The sequence below is a fragment of the Lonchura striata genome, chromosome 29 (assembly GCF_050655825.1).
Source record: "Lonchura striata isolate lonStrDom1 chromosome 29, ASM5065582v1, whole genome shotgun sequence".
In the NCBI taxonomy this organism is placed as follows: Eukaryota; Metazoa; Chordata; class Aves; order Passeriformes; family Estrildidae; genus Lonchura; species Lonchura striata.
Window position 1 is genome coordinate 7,351,302 of NC_140731.1, and position 23,102 is coordinate 7,374,403.

The 23,102-nt window shown below is 51.4% G+C and overlaps 1 long non-coding RNA gene across 1 annotated transcript; it reads left to right on the forward strand.

Moving 5' to 3' along the window:
* The first annotated feature begins 739 nt into the window (after nucleotides 1–739).
* LOC146765036 (uncharacterized) lies at nucleotides 740–7,242 on the forward strand. The gene is made up of 3 exons (XR_014950420.1): nucleotides 740–3,648; nucleotides 4,192–4,259; nucleotides 5,439–7,242. It is a non-coding gene; the product is annotated as an uncharacterized LOC146765036 (long non-coding RNA).
* Nucleotides 7,243–23,102: the final 15,860 nt, after the last annotated feature.

The following is a 23,102-nucleotide window of genomic DNA, read 5'->3' on the forward strand; positions in this document are numbered from 1 at the left end:
ACATTTTCCTTTTCTGTTTGTGCAAGCAAACCCCCACATCCTCCCAATCAGCCAGAGCCCTGATTCTGAGTACTGAAGATGTGAGAGATGATGAATGCCTGGTGTCTGCACAGTGCAAAATCCCTTCCTATCTTGGAGTAAATCCCAGAATAATCCCCACTGCTGCTTTCTTTCAAAAAAGGTTAAACGAATATTTTTATTTCCAAGGAAGGGGATCATGTTCTCTTCTTGTGAAGAGCCATGAGTGCACAGTGGCAGTTGCATCCCGCTGTAGCTGACAGCAGCATGAAGTGACCAAGGGCTTGTGTCAGAGCAGTAGGAACATTGTGGAGAGTGGGAGCTGATCAGCTGAGCACCAAGAGCTTCCAGCAGTGTGCTGAGCTGGGTTTGGAGTGTTTCCTTGAGCTCCTTGTGCTGTTAACTCATCACTGATGCTCTAAACTAAGGCTTGCAGGACTGTGGTTGAAAACAAGAAATGTGAAGTTTGAAGATACATGTTTTGCTGTCTCTTTCTGTTTTAGGAGGGAGAAATTGGGCCAAATTGTTCGGCTGAAATCAAGGTGACCTTCAAACCCATAGAGGCACTGGAGTACCGAAGTGTGGCTTACTGCAACATCTCAGGTCCAGCTCCTTTCCCCTGCTTCTCTCAGCCTCAGTGCAGCCATGGTGCAAGCCTGAGCCCACTGGGCTCCCCTGTAACTGCTGGGAAGAGTCCCTGGCCAGCAGGGCAGTGCTGGCACATCCCCACTGGCCCTGCAGCTTCCAGGGAGTCTCCTGTGCAAGGCCAGGGCTCAGAATCCTGTGTCTGGGTTCCTGATCCCAGAACAACCCAGACAGTGCAGGGAGAGGTTTTCCTGCCATGGCTTTGCCAGCATTTCCTCACAGGCCAAAGAGCTGCAGAGCAGAACAGCTTTAGTGAACAAGCACTGAGCCCCTCTAGGCCACTGACCTCCAGGATGGTCCATTTGACACGGCTCCATCATCAGGTGGTAGGAGCTGAGTTAGAAATGGGCTTCCTGACCCTGGGTTGCTCCCACTGCCCAGGCACCACCAGACCAGAGTGGCTGAGCCCAGTGAGCCCAGGGTGTTTGTGAAGGAGCACCCTTGGCCAGCACTTGCCTCTGTCCCTGTGTGGGAATTGTCACCTTGCAGCTCAGTCTGTGGAAGTAGAACACGATGCTGAGTGCCAGAAGTTGAGGATTTTGGCAACAAAGCCGTGTGCTACTGGGCCAGGTAGTTTGGCAATTGCCAAACTCTGTATGAGCTTTGTGCCTGCACTGAATGGATTTCAGAGCTCCTCTGAGTGCATGGGAAGGAAACCACAGAGTCATAGTAAGTTCAGGATGGAATGGACCTTAAAGGCCTCTGGGCAGGGACACTTCCCACTAGATCAGGGAGCTCCAAGCCCATCCAGCCTGGCTTTGAACACTTTCAGGGCTGGAACCTCCACAACGCCCCTGGGGAACCTGCTCCAGTGTCTCACCACCCTCACAGTAAAAAATTCCTTCCTAATATCTAACCTAAATTTCCTTTCTTTCAATTTATACGCGTTACTGCTTGGCCTGCCACTACAGGACCTCAGAGGTGTTTGAAACTCAGCAGACTGGTGGCTAAGATTGGAAACCAGCCTAAGGAATGGGTTAGAAATTGCAAGTCAGCCCCAAGGGATATCTCCTGAGGGAACAGAAGGGTCCATATCTTCTCCTGCAGCATCAGGAGCTGGTGGCATCCAGCTCAGAGTCAGGGACTCGCACTGAGGCAGCCTGGAAAATGCAGTGTAACAGAGGGAATTATTGTACTGAAATGGACATCTCTCCCCAGGCTGTGAGAGCAGGCTGCCCCTGCGCCTCAGAGGACACGGCAAAGGACCCCTGGTTGAGCTGAACTGTCGCAAACTGAACCTTGGGAACGTTTCTGTCAACACCCCTTACGTTCATGAGGTGAGAGCAGGACTTGGGATGGATCCTGATGGCTCCTGAGGCAGCAGCAAGCCTGGGTGTGACTTACTAAAATATGAATATCGATCTAATATCGATATGCAACTGAGACGGACAAAAACTCTCTAGCAGTGTAAAGTTAGAAAGTGTATGTTTATTGCATCATTAGACAACTCACGAGAAGGTTATTTCCATTTTGCTTTCTTGCTGCTACAGGTGCAGCTGATTAACCTAGGAGCTATTGATGCTCCCTTCACCTATATATCTTCAAATGCAAACGTGGGCTTCTACTTCAAGTTTGCACCCAAGGAGGGCGTCATTGCACCAGGTGGGACCCAGACGATCCAGGTCTACTTCAGTGCCACCGTGCTGGGGACGTTTGAGGAAGAATTCCAGTTCAGTGTGGCTGGATCTCATAGGTCTGCACTCCTGACTATCAAGTAAGGACTGTGGGAGCTTGGTGGGCACATCTGTGGCTGTCTCTGGGACATCTCCCTCATTTTGGGGCTGAGCAGAGAAAAAAGGTGTTTCCTGAGGTTCTGATCTCTGCTTTGATCCTGGAATTGCCTTAGTGTGAGGATGCCTCCTGCCCTGTGTGGGTACCTGGGAGCTGGCACGATCCTCCCTGCAGGGATCTCCCTCTGCCGTGGGCCATGGCAGGCAGTGGGATGGATCAGCTTTGGGCAGTAGCTGCTCTGGGATGTCCCCCCGAACAGCCAGCAAGGCCCCCAGGGCTTTGGAGGTGGCCCAGCCTGGGTGATTCTGCACCAGCAGCAGTGTTTGTAAAAATTCCCATTAATAATCCATCCCAGAGGGGCAGCAGCAGCCCCACCTCAGCTCTCATGGCCATGCTGTGAGGCACGAGCCGTGCTCCCAGCTCCTGTGCACAGAGTGCTCTGGTACCTCCTTTCCACAGCCAGGAAAGGGCTGATGTGGGACACAGGAACTGCAGCAGGAACTGTCCCAAGGACAGGCGTGTCATCCTGTGGGCTGGAGCCATGGCAAGAGAGAATCCTGGCCAGCAGAAGGGAGAGGGGCTGAAAATAGGGGAGGCAGAGCTCAGTCCTCAGCACCACAGCAGCATGAGGGCTTGTCCCTGCTAGCCTGAGCCATGTGCTGCTAGGATCCTGTAGGGTAAGCAGGAGAGCTGGTGCTGGCTGCTCTGGAGCTTTGGAGCTGGGAGCTGCTGTTGGGAGGCACTGGGTCAAGGCAGTGAAGGAATGAAAGCAAACTGCAGTCGATTATACCAATGAGATAAAGGAGATGGATTAAAAAGAACAAGAAAGTTATTACTTAGCAAGAGAAAAGTGGTGAGTAGGTCTGCCCATAGTAGAGAAACAAGTATGCTGGATTTGTTTTTAGAGGAAAAGTGCTGGGTTTTTTTACTTTTGAAATCAAGAGGGAACATTTCACCGTCAAATAATTGTTTCTGCTCTGTCCCTCCCCCAAACTGCTCATGGGGTGTTATTGCACAAGCAGCTTTCTCCTTGAGCAAGGGCAGGTGTCTCTTGTTGAGAGGTGTAGAGCAGAGCCAGTGGCAGTCCTGTGAATACAACAGAAGGCACAGCTGGTCCTTGATTTTTAACCAAAAGGCAGAGTGGGCATCAATTGGCATCAGCCATGAAATAAACTCATGATGTTGTGCAGCTCCAAGTGCTGATTTCAGTGGATGTTGTGGCTTTTGGAGCCTGTCTGCTGAGTTTAAGGACAGGTGAGGTGGTGTGCTAGATTCAGGACACCCCTGTTTGGTTGTTTAAGCTATTGCTCTTGGCTGTGCCAGCTGGTGCACTGCTGACAAGCTGGTCCTTTCCTCCAGGATTCATCTGCCCACTGTGTAGAACTGTTGCTGCTCTTTTCAGAGGGTGTTTGGGGCTTCCCTGACTTCATGTCTCAAAATTCTGTAATGATTGTGTGGGTCAAAATCTCCTGAGAAAGATCCTCCATGGGAGCAGCAGTTGCAGCTAGGGAGTAGCAAAGCAGCAAAGGTTACAGAAGTTTGTGGGGACACCTTTATGTCCATCACGTTACAGATGGGGAAACTGAGGCACAGAGCCATGTCTGGATGTGTGTTCAGGGTCCTTCATGGGACCACCAGCAACCAGGGGGCTTTTCCTGCCTGCCCTGTGCACATGGCAGGGTGTTGATTTCAAACCTGCCCTGACACCAGGTTTTACACCCCCGAGCCACGACAGCCAGACCTGTGCTTGAATTCCCTTTAACCAAGCCATCTCCTCCTCTGTCCTCGCCACGGCAGGGGCAGTGTCACCGGACCAACTTCACTCTTGGATGCCATTAAGCCCAACTTCCAGGACATCTCCTCTGGTGAGTGTTCCCTGGGCTGGGACACAGTGTGGGGGATCTGTGCCTTCCAAAATGGAGCACTGGAACATAAAAGCATCCCTCACTCATGGTCTGCCACAGCAGCCTCTTCAGGGTGTGAACTCCAGGGCTGCTGGGTGCCCCAGGTAGCATTCTGCCACTGTGAGATCAAATAGAACCAAGGAATAGAAAGTCATTTTTTTTGCCACTGTGAGATCAAATAGAACCAATAGAATAGAAAGTCAGTTTTTTTGCCAATCTGAGATCAAATTGAACCAAGGAATAGAAAGTCATTTTTTTTTGCCACTGTGAGATCAAATAGAACCAATAGAATAGAAAGTCAGTTTTTTTGCCAATCTGAGATCAAATAGAACCAATAGAATAGAAAGTCAGTATTTTTGCCACTCTGATATCAAACAGAACCAATAGAATAAAAAGTCAGTATATTTCCCACTGTGAGATCAAATAGAACCAAGGAAAATAGAAAGGCAGTATTTTCTGATGTCCCTGTCCTGGTTTAAAAGACAGATGTCTGTCAAGGAAGGCGGGAATCTTCCTGGAATGGAAAGATGACCCCTTCCCTCCAAATTATTATACCTTGGAAATAATGGGGCTTCCAGGCAAAAATATGGGAAAGGGAATAACAATTCTTTACTGGAATATATCGGCACAAACAACAACACAATAACAGAAGTTTCCGAGAGAGGGAGGAAGGAAGGAAGGAAGGAAGGAAGGAAGGAAGGAAGGAAGGAAGGAAGGAAGGAAGCTTTCTTGAGCTGCTTCTTCCCCACCCTTATCACTGCTGAAGCACTTGTTGCGTTTTGAATAAATGAAACAAGAAAGGCAACAGTAATCACAGTGACCAGAATGGGTGTGAATTCATGTCACTCACTGCTTATGTATTTTGAATACAATGGGAGTGTTGGCAGACTTAACAGGGAATTTTGCAGCTTGAATTCTCAGAGTAAATGCTGGGTCTGGGTGCACACTCATCCCTGAGAGATAACTGGTGCTGGTTTGAAGCGGGTGAGGGAGCTCCTCCCCATCAGAGAGAGAGAAGCTTGCAGTGTTCAGCAGGGCTAGGAGTGGGCATTTTCAAGGCTGCAGTCTGGAATCAGTGTCAAAGGGAACTGAGTCATGCCATAATTGGTGCCTAAATGGACACTTGTGTCCTTTTCCTAGGCTCTCCCAACACCAAGACCTGTTGCCTCACTGACACCTCCCTGGTGTTCCATGATGCCCTTTGGAGAAAAAACTGCTTCCCAAATCTGCAAATCCAGCCCAGCACCCTGGAGTTCGTGGGTGGCACTGAGGGAGTGCGCTCTCTGGAGATGACCAACTGCAGCCTTCTTCTCACCAAGTACCACTGGTCACTCTGTTGGGACAGCCAGGCGGACAAGCTGGGGTATGTGCACCTTTGCCCTCTCCTTGAAGCTCTTCTTCCTGGTGCCCTGCTTGTACTTGGCAAAGAACAAAGCTGTTGGCCTAGGATCTGACAGACTGCTTCTGGCTTTTCTTTGTTCAAATAACACTGACCAGCCGTGGTCAGCCTGGATGCTCAGAGAAAAGGTTTTCCACCAATTTGGTGCTGCCTAGGCCCCACAGGGGTTTCCCCTGGGAAGGAAAGCTGGGGTGAAAGCTGATTTCTCAGACCTCTGTGGCCTGAGGCAATGTCACCTTGATGAAGGCTCCTAGTCCCAGCTCCACAGTGCTGCTGGAGCCCCTTCTGGCCCCTCTGCTTTGGGATGGGTCCTCTCTGCAGGAGCAGCTCTCTGCTCCTTGCCTTCCTCCCTCGCACTGTGCTGCAGGATGCCCAGAAAGTCCCAACACCAGAGAAAAGCTACCTGGTGCCTGGGCTGATGCTGAATGTCTGTTACCTCCCCTTTCCTTCTTTGCTGAGACAATTCCTTTACTGCCAGGATGATTTCCCTCCCAGGGGTCAGCTTTCAGCACACACCTTGGATCTTCACTCTCTTTTTTTGTGACCCATTACTCGTTTTGACTTTTCCCCTGCAACATGTCCCTGGTGGGTTTTGTCCTGTTTGACAGCAGGACTTGTTCATCACATCATCTCCTATCCCTGCCTCCCTCAGAGTTTCTGCTTTAGAGTGAAAAATATCATTGTCTGGACAACTGGGAAGTTGCTTCAAAGCATTCATTAAAACTAAAGACAGTGGAATAGATGATTAGGGATCTCTTGGGGGTTATGACGAGACTGCCCCTCACCCAGAAATTAAACCCAGCCTTAGGTAACAAGCTACAAAGCTAAAGGCAGTGATTCCTTGGGGAGCAGGTCATTACAGGCCCTGAATGCCTGTCTGGGGATGGAGCATCCAGGTCGTGTTTGACTGTGTGGGGAGCACTTGCAGCTCAGCAGGGTGACAGGCAGGCACGGCTCGACTGTGTCCCTCATGTGGCATTAGAAACACAAGCAGAGTTACCCTGAGCACCTGCCTCAATTTAAAATGGGGACTGTGACCTGAGTCACCTGGGAGTGTTGGAAAATATCAACCAACCCCCCCAACACTGTCAGGGAAACATTCCTGATAAATTCCTGGTGGAGCTTCAGAGTTTCTGGCATTGGGCACTGGGGTTTGCTGGGCTGGCTCCTCACTGGCCGGGTCTGCCCCTCGGTGCCTCAAACCCCACCTTCCTGCTTGTCTTCTGTGTCTTTCCCTCTCCCACTTTTTGCATCCCCACAAGCTGTTAATCCCTGTCCTCTGTAGGTGCTCAGTGCAAGCAGCTGCAGCTGCTGCACTGCTGCTGCCTCGGCGTCATCCCTGGGCTGCCTTTACAACAGACCTGCTCCAGCCTGGATTGGGAAGGGCTGGATCAAACCATTTCTCAGTTCAGCACTCCAGCACCCACTCAGGGGCTGCATCATGAGCAGGCGCTGCTCGTGCAGGTGTCCCTCCCTCCTCCCTCCCACTGCAGATCCCTGTTCACATTTCTGTTGTTTTCCAGATATGAGCTTAAGCCACCTAAATTCAAACCCCAACCACCAAAGGAGCAGAGATCCTCCCATTTGGATTACTCAGCATATAGAAGGAGATTCAGGATTAGAAAGGAGGAGGCAAACAGTGCCCTGAAAGAAGCACAGGATTTCACCCAATCTTTAGGAACAGAGGTAGATTTTTTTGTACACACACTGCTTGTGTTGCCTCCCCAGCTTGCCACTGACAAGTCACGCTCGTGCTGACCTCCCTTTTTGCTGCCCTGCTGTCCTGTGCCCCTGTGGGTTGGGCAGCAGGGCCTGTGGCTGGATATGGGGTGTGTGAGAGGGAGAAAGAGGAGAGTTTTCCTTGGAGAAGCTCACTCAGATCCTACAGACCTGTGCTGAGTGTGGGATTTTTGTGCCTGGTTTTCTTCACAATGTAAGATGAGACTTTTATCTGCATCATCATGGTAAGACCTCCAGCTTCCTTCCCAGAGCAAGCTGAGATGAGTCCTGATCTTCACCTACCCTTTTCCGAGAGCTGGTATTGCACTGGTGGCCCTGAAGCTGCCTTACAAACTGAGACTTTGCAAAGTGGCTGTCTCCCTCCTGGCATAGAAAATGGCTTGTTTTTCAGGTGCCACCACAAACTCCTGGACCCCCTCACCTCCCACGGGAGCTGGCAGGAATCGCGTCCTCCGTGGATGCACCTCATGCTCCCCTCGAAGCGGAGAAGGTAAGAGGGAATCTGTCTCACTCACCCATTGCCAGCGTGGCAAGCAGGGCTGTAGCTCCCAGTCCCACTGGTGGCCCCCAGCACTGTCCACAGAGGGGCTTCACGTCCCTCCAGGCTCACCACAAAGTGCTGCTGAACCAACTGGTTGTTGGAGGGGCCATGCAGGACATGGTGTAGGGCTGCCCAAGGACGCTGTGCAGCACCTATGGAGGGCATTGCTCCCCCTGGACCTCATCAGGTGGTCCATAGGAAATTTTTGCAGGAGCTTTTGCTGTAGCACCTGGAGGAAGCAGGATACAAATCAGAGAGAGGGGGGGGGGAAAGCCTCAGGAGTCAGATGAGTGGGGCTGGAGTCCTTCCCTGAGCTCCCTGAGCTCCAAGAGCCCTTACTCTGAGTCTCCTCCTTTTCTAAAAGCAGTAAGAAATGCTTTTTAAAGGCATGTTGTGAATCAGAGAGAATTTCTACTGCCAGAAGACATCCCAGTTCACTTCAATGTAGTGTATTAATTAACGCATTGATCCGTGAGTATGGGAGATTTTCCCCATGGTCCCTCCACTGGTCAGTGGCATGGATGCAGGATGAGATTAGGGTGATTTTGGCTGGGGAATAGGCCCCTCCAGGTACAGCTGCACTCTGCTCCAAGATGCTCTTCTGCACCCATTTCCATGCTCAACACCTCAATCTCTCCTGTCCTCCATCCAGGCTTTCAGTATCCTGCCGCTGTCAGGTGTGCTGCAGCCAGGAGAGAGCCAGCAGGTCTCCTTCACCTTCTCTGGCTGCTGCAACATCCTCCCCAGCGTGAAGGCGCTGTGCTGCGTGGAGGGAGGCCCCACCTACAAGGTGGAGCTGATCACCTCACGCCTCAGCTACTCCCTGAGCTGCTGGGAGATCAACTGTGGCCCTCAGGTACCACACACAGCCCCTGGCACAGCTCCTTGCCCTGGAACCACGGTCAGCGGGTTCCTGCCCACCTCGGCCCAGGGCTCCCTCCCCTCCCCAGCCCCTTTGTTGGCTCTGGGGCTTGGAAGTACAACCTTTGAGGGACACATCTGGCATCCAACCTGGTTCAAAATAGCCATCTCCAAAAATGTAGGGAGTGCCTCTTTTTCTGGGTGCCTAAGACTGCCTCCTGGGGCAGGCAGGGTCCCAGTGGGGATGCCCTGGGGGTCATGTCCCTGAGACATCCCTCTGCTGATCCACACCTAAAGCCTGACCTCCAAGGAGATGCTCGTCTAAAGCTCCTGCTTAATCCACAAATAATCAAGGGAAGAAGTTGGGCTTCCAGTCGCTATAGTTGGAGAGACTGTCCCAGAATAATCCCCACTTTCCAGCTGAAAGCCCACAGATATTTCCAGCTGCTGGCCCTGTCTGTGTTGCCCTGTGTGACTCCCTTGTTGCATGTGTGTTGCTTGACAATAGTTGCATGCCTTTTCTCCTGGAATGCCTCAGTGCTGTCTCGGTTTCTCCTGGCTGTTGGTGACCTCTCAGAGGGCCTGTGTCCCCCGGTTCATTTATTGCTGGCCCTCACACGGTTGTTACCACACCTCTGTGTGCTGCCAGAGCTCCGTGGTCCTGGTGCCCTGTGCCTGGGGGTTCCCCGGGTTCCCAAGTGCCCTTATCTCCTCCCTGGACCCTTCTCCCACGATGTGTCTGCTTCCAAGCCCAGGAGAGAGGAAGGAGATTCCCAGCAGCAGGCCTGGGTCTGTAACTTCCCACTCCTGTGCCTTCTCTCCAGATATTTAATGAAATTGGTCACAGCACGGTCACTCTGGAGAACACTGGCAGGACTGAGTTCACCTGGGTGCTGAAGCCTAACATTTATGACCAGCATCTGCCTGGTGTGTTTCTGGTCAATCCCACCACTGTAAGTAGCACAAGTGACGGACCGCAGCCCTGTGCCAGGTGGCCCAGGAAAGCATTAAAGGGAAAAAGGAGGGGAAGAAAGGGGGAAAAAATTCAGAGGGAAAAACCCAAACCCAGTCATGAGAGAGAGAGAGAGCTGTAAGCAATTTCTGCTGGGGGCAGAGAAGGTCTAACAAGGGCTCTCCTGATAGATTCCCCATGGCCTTGGCTGGTGGGTGGATCTGCTGTCAGAGGCAGACACCAGCAGGAGGCTCGAATGTGTTGGTCATTGTCCTGTCCTGCTGTCAGGGGAGTAGAGGAGAATTCTTTTTGGTAGATTTCTCGGACAAAAACAAGGCACAAACGCAGGAAGTACTGTATCTGAGAACTGTTTGTTGATAAAGAGAGGGTATGGTCCCGACCAGAAGGGGATAGAAAAGAGAGCAGAGAGAAAACGAGAAATGGAGAAAGTAACAGAGGACAGGGACAGAGCATTACTGCTGGAACCCTGGGACGCTCCGTCGGCGTCCTGCTGGGCAGGTGGAGCAAGTGTGCTGCCAGCTGCACGGTGAAAAACATGTTCCCTCTCCTGTGAACTTGTAAAACGTTTAAGAAAGGACAATAGGAGACAAAGGCCACAGAGCAAAGGTTATTACAGCCGGGTGCATCTTGGCACTCAGCCAGGAGCACACTGTCACCTTCGGGGATACCCCTAAAGTGCCTTTTCCATTACATCAGCCTGTTGCATATTTACAGACTCTTATGCATAGTAAACTTTTCCCCTAAACTAGTTTACATGTCCTAAGAATTGCTTAGCATGGCTCCTCCTTGGATCTGCCCTTTTTGGAGCGTGCCTATTCCTTGGCTGCGTTTTTAGTCCTTTTTTGTCATCATCTTCAGTTCTGGCCCCAGCCCAGGCTGCCTTCAGACGGTGAGTGCTGATGGTTGGCAGATCTGTACAGGTGTCTTCTTCATATGTTCACTGGATGCCATCCCATGCAAGCAGGCACTTTAACCCAAGCACATTATATCAGCTATTTCACTAAGCTTAATTAACAACAGAAATAAAAACTATATCTTTATAACTAAGTTACTTTAACACGACACATATAAGATCAATGTTCATGTTTTTCATGGAGACAGCGGAGCACCAGCTTACCCTGGTGAGCAGGGAAGTGGCGACAGCAGGGTAGAGAGACAGGGAAGAAGTGGCTCTGCAGGGAGCCAGGCCCTCCAGGTGCTCCCAGCCCAACAAAAAAACCAAAAATGGCAGGGAAAAACTGGCAGTGCTTTTATATGCTAAGATTCCTCCTGTCATAGATACATATTATAATATTGGCTTTTTGCAAATATTAATATCAAAGCAATGTGACCCCCCCGTGCAGAGAATGCTCTGAGTCTATGTTGTAGAAGGCTGAATAATTGCTTTATTATATCCTCTTATAATATATTGTACTAGAACTATATCATACTAAAAAATACTGAAGAAAAACCTGTGATTGTGTGCAGATAGTCCAGCTTTGACCCAATTGGCCAATCAATCCAAACAGCCATCACTGATGTCTAATTAACAAATCCCTCCTCAGTAAGCAATCTCCATAACACATTTCACATGTGCAAACAACAGGAGCAGTGAATAGAGAGAAGAATTGTTTTCCTTGAGCTTTCTCACTGTGTCTCACAGCTTCCCAGGAAAAATCCTGGGAGAGAGAATCATGCGTCTCTCTGTTCAGGGAATGTGCATACCACATATTAAAATGGATTTTATATGTGTGGTGTTAAAGTAACTTTGTTATAAAGATGTAGTTTGTATTTCTGCTGCTGGTTAAGCTTAGACATAGCAGTGAAATAGCCATGCTCGTGTTAAAATGCCTGCTCGGATGGGATAACACCCAGTGAACACAGGATGAGGACACCTGTGCAGATCTGCCACCATCAGCACTCACCGTCTGAAGGCAGTGAGGACCAAGGCCCGAACTGGAAGCAATCAAGAGAAGGAGCCAAAACCCAGCTAAGAAACACAAATGCCCTAAAAAGGCAGAACCAAGGAGGGGCTATGTAAAATGGTTCCTGGAATATGTAAACTAGTTTATGGAAATACATAAGGACTATGAATATGCAACAGCCTGGTGTAATGAAAAGGTATTTAAGGGGTGTCCCCGAAGGTAAGTGTGTGCTCCTGGATGAGTGCCAAGATGCACCTGGCCCTAACAACCTTTGCTGTGGTCTTTGTCTCCTATTGTCCTTTATTAAACTTTTTACATTTTCACAGGAGAGTGAATGTGTTTTTCACACTCCCGTAACTCAGCCCTTTCAGGAGGATTTGGTCAGGCGGGCAAAGTTTTCCTGGGCTTTGGGGTCTGCCCTCCTCCGAGGGGGAGGTCGCTGGCAGCCCCCAGACACGGAGCCTGCCTGCATTGTCTGCCACAACCTCCTTTAAAGTGGGATGAGTTAGGGCTCCCAGCACGTGGACAACCCCTATTGTAGTTTTTCACCCCGTGTCAGAAAATGGATTTATAGCCTATGCTGAGGCATGACTAAAAATATAATTGGTTCCTCATAGTCACTGTGGGGACCCTGAGGGCTGAGATCTCAGGCTGTGCTGGCACTGGAGCGTTTCTGAGGGTCACCTTACCCAGGGTGTGATCACACAGGACATTGTCCTTGGCCCTGCCTCCCCACTGCCAGCTAAGCACCACTTACATGTCCCTTACTAGGCTTGCTGCTCCCTGCCTCCTCCAGCCCTGCTGCTGTGCAGCGGCTTTGTGGGGCAGTGAGGGGGCCAGGGAGCGGGGCTGGAAGAGCAGCGAGAAAGATTAGCAGCATCCCACCACTGCCCAAGCCTCTCAGTCCTGCCTGGATGTCTTTGAGATGAAGCAGCACTCCTGCCTTTGTCCCTCCTTGAAGTGGGAAGTAATTTGCTTTCCCATTTCTGCATGCCTGAATCCTCCAAGGGACGAGAGGAGCTGCTGGCCCTGCTGAGAGCAGAGGCTTCCCTTCCCCAGCGGCAGCAGAAGTTTTTTTTGTGGAGGCAGGCTCTTGCTGGCAGAGGGCAAAGCCTGTTAACAGCAGGGCTGTGCTCGTATCAGGCTGTGCTGGGGCTGCAGCCTTGTGAGCCCTGGGGAGGACACACGGTGCACTTTTGGATACAGGGAAGGTAGAAGGTGTGAGAAACAAAGGCCACTCCTCAGTTAAAATTAAAAAAAAACTTAATAAGAGACAATAGAGGACAAAGTCAATAAAGCAGAAGTAACAGCACTGGGTGCTTAGCTGCAGCCACAGGCACACCAGTCAACACAGCAACACCCCTTATATCCCTGGGGTATTGCATCAGCCTAATACATATTTACAAATGGTTAGATATATTCAAAAATTTTGACATAGTTTCCCCTCTGTACCACTTTTTTGGAGCATGTGCAGTTGTCCTAGTGGTGGTCATTTGTTACTTTTCAACATATTCAACAGGTTTCCATTCCTTCACTATTAAGTGTTAAATTTAATATTATATATATATGTTATAAATTAATATATTTATATGTGTATGTTATATACTTTTTATATGTTATAAATTAATATATATTATAAATTTAATATTATATATATGTTATAATTTAACATTATATAAATGTTAAATGTTAATATTACAACAACTCTTCATCAACATTAGTATCACAACACAACATTTGCATTAAAAGAACTCTAAACTTTAGCAAAACTTCTTTTACAGAAGTCAACCTTATAAACCACATTGTATTTAACAGTTGTGAAAACCAACACTGTAATATATTTATCACGAAGGTGATGTGGTCTGATGGTTTATTCCAGATGAGAGTCTGTCTCCTGAGCCTGTGTGTCCCCTGATCCCCCATCAAACACTGATGCATTCCCTCCCTCTTCTCCTGTCCCTGCAGGGCTTCATTGCACCTGGCGAGAAGCAAGAGCTGGAATTCTCTTACATGCCAGGAATACCAGGAGCTTTCATCAGGATTTACCAGCTTGAAGTGGATGATCTGGACCCAAAAAATATCACCCTGAAAGGAGAAGCGTGCTGTCCCTTGATCAGCGTGAACCTGCCCTGGAACACCACAGGTGGGCACGGCCTGTCTGCCCCAGGAAGGGCCGCTCTGGTTTTGTTCCCGACCGTAAGCCCATGGGGCAGCTCATGCCAACCCCACCGAGCCTGGAGGTCTGCAGGACTCCCAGGCCAACTCAAGCCCCCCTGGTTGCTTCATGAGTCTTGAGCAGAGGATGCCATGTGGGCTTTGTCCCAGGAGCCATCCTGCAGATCCTGCCAGCACATCTGGCAGGGTCCTGAAGGATGGTGGCGAGAGTGAAGGGCTTGGAAAGCTGTAGGAGAGGCTGGCAGGGCTTCTGGCAGGGTTGGATTTGTGTGACATTGCAGGGGATGAGATGCTCCTTGGTGGGGAGGGAGAGAACGTGAGGATTCAGCAAGGAGCAGCAGCATCCACTTCCCATAGAGGGCTTAAGGGATTTCTTTCTGGAAGAAACCAATGTTGGGAGGTGGGGACTTGCCAGCTGAAATGGGACTGGCACTTTGCTCACACTTCTCTTTGCGGATGTTTTCTTCCTTCAGAAAATGAAAAATATGAGAAGCTACTGAAAGAGACTGCAAAACACCTGCAACAGTACAGTGAGAGGAATAAATCAAAAGTTGTTCAGAAGACTCAGAGCCTGAAGTCTCAGACTCTGAAAACTCAGACTCCAAAGACTCAGACCTCGGAGACTCGGGATCTGAAGACTCAGGACCTGAAGCCCCATTTGCTCGGCTCTGGCACGGTAGTAAGAACAGCTGCAGCCCCATTTGGCACATGCCACCTTCTCCGTGTCACCTGAGCCCCTTGCAGCCCACAGCAGCTCCCCAGTGCCCTGATGGCACCTGGGACCTCCCTGCCCACTTACAACCTTGTGTCATCTCAGCATTGCCCCTAGGGCTGACACTCTGCTCATGGTCTCTTCTGGGGCTGCATCAACTTCCTGGCTACCCCAGGGAGAGGTCCTGAAGGCCATGCTCCAGGGATGGAGTTGATGGTGCTTTGAAGGGGATGCAGGTCATTGCTGGGGAGTTTGTTAGTCCCAACTCAAGCCCTGCCAGAGTTACAGACCTGAACAGCAGCTGCCTGATTGTGCCCTGGGGCTGTGCTGGTGGTGCTCATCTCCAAGAGGCACCAGCTTGGTCCTGATTCCCTTCCAAGACAGTTTTTGTTCAAGCTGCCTTGGTACTGGCTGGGGGAGGCAAGTGTCTGGAGCTCTGGAAGGTTCCTGGCTGGTCTGTCTGCCTGGCCAGAGCAGCTTTGCTGAGAATCTGGGTAGGCAAAGATGCTGGAGTTACTTCCCTGGAGATGAGGTCCTGGCTAAGAGACCAGGAGGTGTCACAGACACTGAGCAGCCGGACAGGAGGACCCCACGCCCCCTCCCAACAAGAGCAGGGTGGGATCCTTTCTCAGGTGCAGGCTGGGCCTTGGGAAGGACCTTTGCTAACCAAGTACTTTTTCCCTTTCCTCAGCCAAACACTCAGCTGCAGATAGACACGATGAGGATGCTGATAAAGAAGGCTGCTCTGGAGCGGCAGAAAAGGCTCACATACCATCTCCCAAAGGGCAGGTTCCCTAACAACCAGCTATGCCATAGTCTTGTCAAGTGAGTAGGGACTCCCATCCCCATCTCCAGGTGCCCCATGGGGAACACCCAGCCATGTCCCCTTCTCCTGAGATCTCCTTGGGCCTGCAGAGCTGGGAATAGCCTGGAGTCCAGAAGGGGTCTGGTCCCGGTGGCTGTGACACACCACACGTGAGCAGTGGGGTGTCCTCCCTTCCCCAGCATCACGCTGAGCTTTGGACTGCTCAGTTCCCCACAAGTGTGGGGTTCTGTCCCTAGAGCTGAGGGGACCCAGTGCAGACCTTCCAGCCCTTCCAGGCAGGATAAATTCTGTCCCTGCTGACTAGCTCTGAAAGAGACAGCTCCCAGCTGATGTCGTGGTTCCAACTAACAGAGCACACTAAGCAAAAGGAGAAGGGAACCCTTTAAAACCCCAAATCAGATGGCTTGAATCCTGGTGGGGTGGCAGGGCTTGTCTAGGAAACTTGGTGGGTCCCTGTGACCATCATGATGCAGCACAAGCAGCAGAGGTTTCAATGCAGGAAGCAGATGCTCTGCAGAGCAGATCATGTGGTCTGGTTGCAGAGCAATGAAGATTTCCTGTGCAGGCAAATCATATTCTAGGCCCCAAAACAATTTCAGCCTCAGGCTGTACCCCAGGCTGGGCAGTTCCACTGAGACCAGTGGAGAACCAGTGGACTCACCTGTACTGGCTTTTCATGGCAGAGGAGCTGTGGCCAGTGTCCATTTTAAATAATTTTATTTGCAGGTACTGTTAGTAGCTGATACAACCTAGGACTTGTCAGGACTCCTCCTGACTTCCCAAACTCTTTGTCAGGTGGTCAGGCCATGGGTTTCATGGGCTTGAGCTGAGTTTTTACAGCAGTGAATAAAGAAATAGCCACTTTATTTATGGCTGTCCTCTTGGACATGCAGCCAGGCTGTGGTTTAAGGACTGTCCTTAATCCTCCTTGCAGAGTTAAGCTGCCCGAGTATATCCTGGACATGGGCCCTGTCCTTAAGGGTTTCACTGAGAAAAGCACTCTGGAGATCACCAACCCTGAGCAGATCCCAGTGTCCTTCCAGGCTGATCTGTCTGCCCTGCAGGATACAGGTAAGCAGTGCTGGAGACACTTCCTGTGGCCTTGAAGGAGGTGTTTCAGACAGATTAGCTTAAGCCACTGAACTTGGGGAGGTTTTTGAGCTTTTTTCTTCTCAGTGCCCCTGCTGGGAGCTTTAGAGGCAGAATTCTCCTGGCCATCCATGCCCAGGGACCTCTCCTGGCCTGCCTGTGCCTGCCCTAACACTTCAGTGCAGAGGCCAGATGGGCTCATCACCCTGGTCACCTCTCAGCATCCTCTGCCCTTGGCTCCCACGAGCATCGAGTTTCTTTGGGCACTCTGTGGGCTTGTTTTGGCAACCAGGGGGGTCTGCTGTGTTTTGGAAATGCTTTGTTTGGAGTTCACACTGTCACAGCACCTGTATTCAGCCTTTATTGAAGAAACAGCCTGTGAGATCCTCTGGTGGATCAAAAGAAGCTTCCAAAAGAGACCTCGAGGCAAGGCTGCACTTCCATCACAGTGGCTCACTGTGTCTGAGGGCTGTTCAGGTGCACTCTAAGTTTTTATCCAGGTCACAGAACAGTGTGGGGCTTTCCCCAGCCCTCTCAGCCAGGACACCTGTAAGGCTTTAAGTGCTTATGGCACATTTCGTGTTCCTCGTGTATCTCAGCTGCTTTGTGTTCATCTGTTCCAGGTTTCAGCATGGACCTAGGCCTGATAAAGAGCCTGCCCCCCAGCCACACCGTGGCATTTGAAGTGCACTTTGAAAGTGCCCACCAGCCACCGGGTGACGTGGATGTGCTGCTGCCCATAGAGGTACCACAGCTCTTGGGGCAGGCAGCAGGCTGGGCGCAGCAGCAGATGTCACCTGCACCCTCTGCTGAATTCTCTGTCCTTCTCCAGGTGACAAATGGCCCCACGTCTCACATCCGCCTCTGTGCCACTGTGCTGGAACCATCGCTTGAACTCTCCAAGAACACACTGCAGTTCTCTGACATCCCCGTTGGGCAGTGCCAGGTTGAGACCATCCGGCTCTGTGGGTCTCAGATTCAGTCAAAGAAAGAAACTGAGAATTTCTAGCCAGGCAGAAGCCGGGGAAAGAGCTGGAGAAGAATGTAAATAGTTCTTTATCTCTCTTGTTATTCCATTGTTTATTGTTAAGTTCTATCACTGTGCATGAAGCACATTGCTCCAATGGGGTGGGTTGTTTTCACTACAGAACCAATGGATTTGGTCCTCACGAAGCTCTGTATAAAAGAGCAGTGTATTTTGAATAAACCAGAGTTTTACTCTCGCAGCCTTCTGAGCAGTCTCTTCATTCCCGTCCTACCTCGACACCAACATCTGGTGACCGCTGACGTGGAATTGCCCCTAACCCTGAGAAACAGGGTCTGGTGACCCTTCGTGAATCTATGGCCTGGGCTGGTGACCTGAACCTCAGCGTCTTGCGGGGGGGTCTCGGCGGCGCGGCACCGTGCCACCAGCCTGTGGCTGTGAACAGACACCTTTGCCTTCTTAAGAAAGGTAACGCTGGAACTCCACGCCTTCTGTAGAAGGCTTGGTCCTATTTGGACCGTGGTGCGGCTTTTAAAAGCCGGGACTGTGCGGGACAGGTTTTCCCTGGAGGAGCGGGCTGTCTTGTCTCTAAAAGTGGATGTTCACAAACAGGAGGTTTCATAGCAATGGGGAATCAGGCGTCTGCAGCTGATCGGACGGTCTTGTCCGCCTGGAAAGCCTCTATCCCGCAGATGGGAGTTCGGGTCTCTGATGAGGAACTGGTACTGCTCTTAATCTGGGCTCGGGACCATGGATTCTCCGCGGACATTGGGCAGGCCTTCGATCGAAAGCTCTGGCGCGATTTGGGGCGGTGCCTCATGAAGCAGATGCACAAGGGGGACGCGGAGGTGTCCGCACTTTTCGGTCTGGAGGCGCGTGTATGTGCCCCTGCGGGAGGGAGCCCCGGGGAGCAGGGATGCCGAGGGTGTTCTCTCCGGGAGTGACGCCGCCGCTTCTGTGTGCAGCCGTGTCTCGGGGAGCGGGGACAGGCAGACGGGCCGGGCGATGCCCAGTCCTCCACGGCGCGGAGCGGGGTGTCGGGACATGATGGGACGCCCCGCAAGCCTCCCGTGTCACCGGGGACTCCTGCTGGTCCCAGCACTCCCCAACCCCATGGCTCTACTCAGCCTGGGAATTCTTTGCCGGACAATCAGCCGCAGGTTGCACAGCAGACTGTGCCCCGGCTGGCTGAGCAGGCTCAATCTGCCTTGGGCACGGTGCCAGTGGCAGCACCTGCTTTTCAGGCGGCGCTGGGAGTGCCATCATCGCAGCTCTCGGGCTCGGCCCACCCCCCTTTGCACGGCCTGTCGGGGGTGAGATAAGTAGAAGATAATTTGTTCACTGTAATATGCTTGCTTATCTTGGTTTGCATAAGAATGTACTGTGGTATGTTAACCTAATTTGTTTTGCATAAGATAGTGGCTAAGAATGTACTGGTGTGTCTTTGAAATGCTTATTTGCTTACAAGGTGATAAGGAGGTTGAGATTAAAGTCCTGGGCGTGTGTGTATCTGGTCTGCTTGCTGTATCTCAAAAGAAGAGACTTAGAAGCTATCACAACGACCAGACTCAGACTGCATTTGGAGAGTCACGTCTGCAAGGAGAAAGGGGGGGAATAAAAGGAAGGTTGGGACAGAACATTTTTGCGCGCCGTTGGTGGAGCAGGAGACTCCCCGGCCGCCCAGCGCTGGATTTTGCCTGCCTTACTCGCTTGCTAATTTTAAATAAAATTGCTTTATTGAATTAAGACACTTCAAATTGCCGTGTCACAATTTATAACAGGGGGCTGTCCCGTCTTCGCCGCGACAGCCCAGGGCCCGTCCGGCGGTTGACCAGGCGGCTCAGCTGGTTCAGCCCTTGTGGGGCCCCTCTCCAGTCTGCAGCTTCGTTATCAGCTATGGAGCCTGCACAGATGTATGGGCCTCGCTGGGGGCAGGGATGCAGCCTTTGGTTCATGCCCACCACACCCCCCGCCTCCCGCGGGGGCTCCGGTTCTACCGGCGGGGCCAGCGCAGCTGCTTCCCGGAACGTCCCGCTGCGCGACGTGTGCTGCGACTGACTTGATTTCTTTCACGGTGCCGGTGTCGATGGTTCAGCAGCATGTTGTGGGGGGCACTTTGGTGTTGTTTTCGGCCCTCCCTGCTCCGGGACTGACACCAGCGCTGGGAGTGGTGCCTGCTTTCCACGCCACGCCTGCCGTGGCACAGGTGCTCCCAGCGATGGGGCCCGGCGCCCGCGGCTGGAGCGGTTCTGCCTTTTGCCATGCCCGCCGCTTCGGCGGCTCCAGCGGCGCCTCTGGTTCCTGCCCCCGCCCCGTTTCAGCGGCAGCACCTCTGCCTCTCGCCCCGCCTGCAGCTTCGGCGGCGGCGGTTCTGCCTCCTGCCCCGCCCGCTGTTGCTTCAGTGCCCGTGATGCCTGCTGCGCCCCAGCAGCCAGTGCCGTTCCTGCCTCCGATGACTGCAGCTTCAACGCACGTCACATCCACGGTGTTGCAATCTCCTGCTGATCCTTTCATACTGCCACCTGCGATGGAAGGATCCACCGAGCGGCCGGTGATGGTCCCAGTCTCCGCCCCGTCACCGGCGGCTGGCCCTTCTGGTTCGGGAGCTGTTGGCTCGGGGGCCGCGCCCAGTGCTTCGGCTTCGCGGTCGTAGCCGCTTCCCCAGCCGCGGTGTTGTTATAAATGAGAATTTATTCAGCCAGATTAAAAATAAAAATAATTTTATTTGCGGTCAAATTCTATCTAGTCAGCCACATGGAAAGGACAGAGCCGAGCCCGGGGTCGACCCTGGGTGTGCAACAAGGAGTCAGCCTCAGCAGAGGTTTTCTCCTATGCCCACACACCTCCATCCTGGCACAAGTGGTTTTTATAGGGAAAATTCCGCCTGAGGCCAAGATTTGAGCAGTTAGTCTTTCTTCTATTCAGAGTTTATAGGTTAATAAGATTTTCTTTTTTTGGTGATGAGGAGAAATAATTCAATGTCTGGAGTAGTTGAATTCTTGATGAGAGTTTACGGGAAGGCTGCATTCACATGGATCTGTCTGAGGATTTCCATGATATCCATCTTGGACGATCAGCACTGATGATCGTGATGATTAACACCTGGAGCTCAGACATGGCCCATCTCCTGGCCAAGCCACATCCTTTTACTTGTAAATCAGTTTCTTATACATCCAGTCTCACCTGTAAAGGGGGGGGAACTAATATGACAGGCATGATTTAACAAATATCCAATATTACATATTTCATATGAGGAATGGTGCGAATTATATTTATTACACATAACAGTGTCTCTCGTCAGCCCACCCTCCCCTGTGGATGGCGGACTGTCCCCCACGCCCCTGTCACAGGAGGCAGGTAGTGACAGCGATGATTTGATCTACTCGATTCTGTCACGGGGGCCTGACCGTCTGTCGGAATACCGACAAGGGCGGCGAGCGTCCCAGAGAGATCTGTGGACGCTACCTCCCTGTCAGGTGTTTGTGTGACCAATAAATCCCCATCGCCTTTGGGATGCGGTCAGGCAAAGCGCTTCGGAAGTGTGTGATTAGGATTTGTTAGAGCGGGTGGGAAAGCCTGGTGGTGCGGTTTTGAACCCGCCTCTCAAGGAGGCAGAGACCATACCTAGCGGCCAGTTGATTCCTGTCCTCCCCAGGGGGAGCACAAGTGAGGATGATGATGCTTCAGTTCAAGGTAAGCTTCAAGCCTTTCCTGTGTACAAGGCTGTCCCAAATTCGGGACAACAGGACAAGCACGATGTTATAGCTTGGAAGGTTGTACAGGATTTGCAGGACAAGGTGGCAAATTCACCCATTCCTCCTCCTTCTCTGAGGACAGTAGTTCCCCATCTGCCCGCCCTGTCTACAGGTTTTCCCTGCAGCTCTAGGCTATGGGGGCCACTCTTGGTTTGGCTGTGGGTGCTCTCAGCACCGCATCAGTGTCTCAGAGCACTCAGGAAGTGAGGCTCTGTCCTCGCAGACCGAGGAGACCTCACACGGTTGGTTTCTGTGCCCAGAACAATCGGCACAAATACGTGACACCAGCCCTATGCCAGAAGCAGCAGGCGCCGGAGGATGAGCCCTGTCCCTTTGAAGTGATGCCCTCCCAAGGAACCCTTGATCCGCAACGGTGGCAGAACTTACAAATCTGGTTTACACCCAAGGAGGAGGTGAGATTGGCAGGTGTCAGCCCGGGAGGCCTGTCAGAGCTATCTGGAAATGAGGGCCTGGTGCAGAGAGTGTGGTATGAGCTCTGCCTTCGCAGGGAGCTTTCTGCAAAGCCTGTACTTGTGACAGCACAAGGAGAAATGTGCTGCCACACATACTCAGCGTGGCTCAGCTCACCCCAGAGAGCGCTCCTGTGAGATGTGCTTTGAAATGCCCACAGGGATCTTGCACAGAGAGCACCAGGGCTGCCTCTCAGGGGGGGATGTGCCCAACTCCCCTCAGCCTGCCCCTTGCCTGCCTGTATTTGCAGCTGCGACACTTGGCATCGCAGACACTCGCAGGGGATAATCCTGGAATGGCCAGTCTGGGCTCATCCTGCTGCAGGACTGACAGACAAATCAGCCACCAGACACCTTCCTGGACATGGCAGGAAGCATGTCCCATTCACCCCCATCAACGGCGTTTTATTTGTGCCTCAGGATGTTCCGAAAACCTCAAGTTGTTACAACTTGTGGTGAAAAATGCTAAAAGGGAGCACAAACATCTGGGGGTGGTGTTTGTGGACATTGCCAAGGCTTTTGACACTGTATGTCATCAGCATATATTTCGGGGTTTGGTTCAGAGAGGGGTCGATCCACATATGATTCAGTTGGTAAGGGAAATGTACAGGAATATTAAAACGTACATTTCTCTTGGGAAGGAGAAAATGGACCCCATATATATTCACTTGGGTGTCAAGCAGGGCGACCCCATGTCACCTTTGCTGTTCAACCTCGCACTTGATCCCCTCCTATGTAAACTTGAAACAGAGGGTAAAGGGTTCCACCAGGGCAGGTTGAAAATAACAGCTATGGCCTTTGCTGATGATTTAGTGCTGATGAGTGATTCCTGGGAAGGCATGTGTGATAACATCAAAATTCTCGAGACCTTTTGTGAACTTACTGGTCTGCGAACACAGGGTGAAAAATGCCATGGATTTTATATTAGACCAACAAAGGACTCATATAACATCAATGATTGTCCTCCATGGAAGATTAATGGGTCCCCCCTGAACAAGATCGACCCAGGGAGCTCTGAGAAATATCTGGGCACATGGATAGATCCGTGGACAGGCTTTGCTGATTCAGGTTTGTCTGAGAAACTGGGAGATTGGCTCAATCGGATTGGGAATTCACCCCTTAAACCTCTTCAGAAAGTGGATATACTCAGAACTTATACCATCCAGAGGCTGGTACGTCTGGCTGACCATACCAAGATCCATCTTGGGCTCCTGGAAGCCCTTGACCAGCAGGTTCGAAAATTGGTCAAGGAGTGGCTGCATCTTCCCCCGAGTACATGTGATGCCATTTATATTCGAGCAATAAGGACGGTGGTTTAGGTATTATCAAGTTGGGGGCGCTAATTCCAAGTATACAGGCGCGGAGATTGCACAG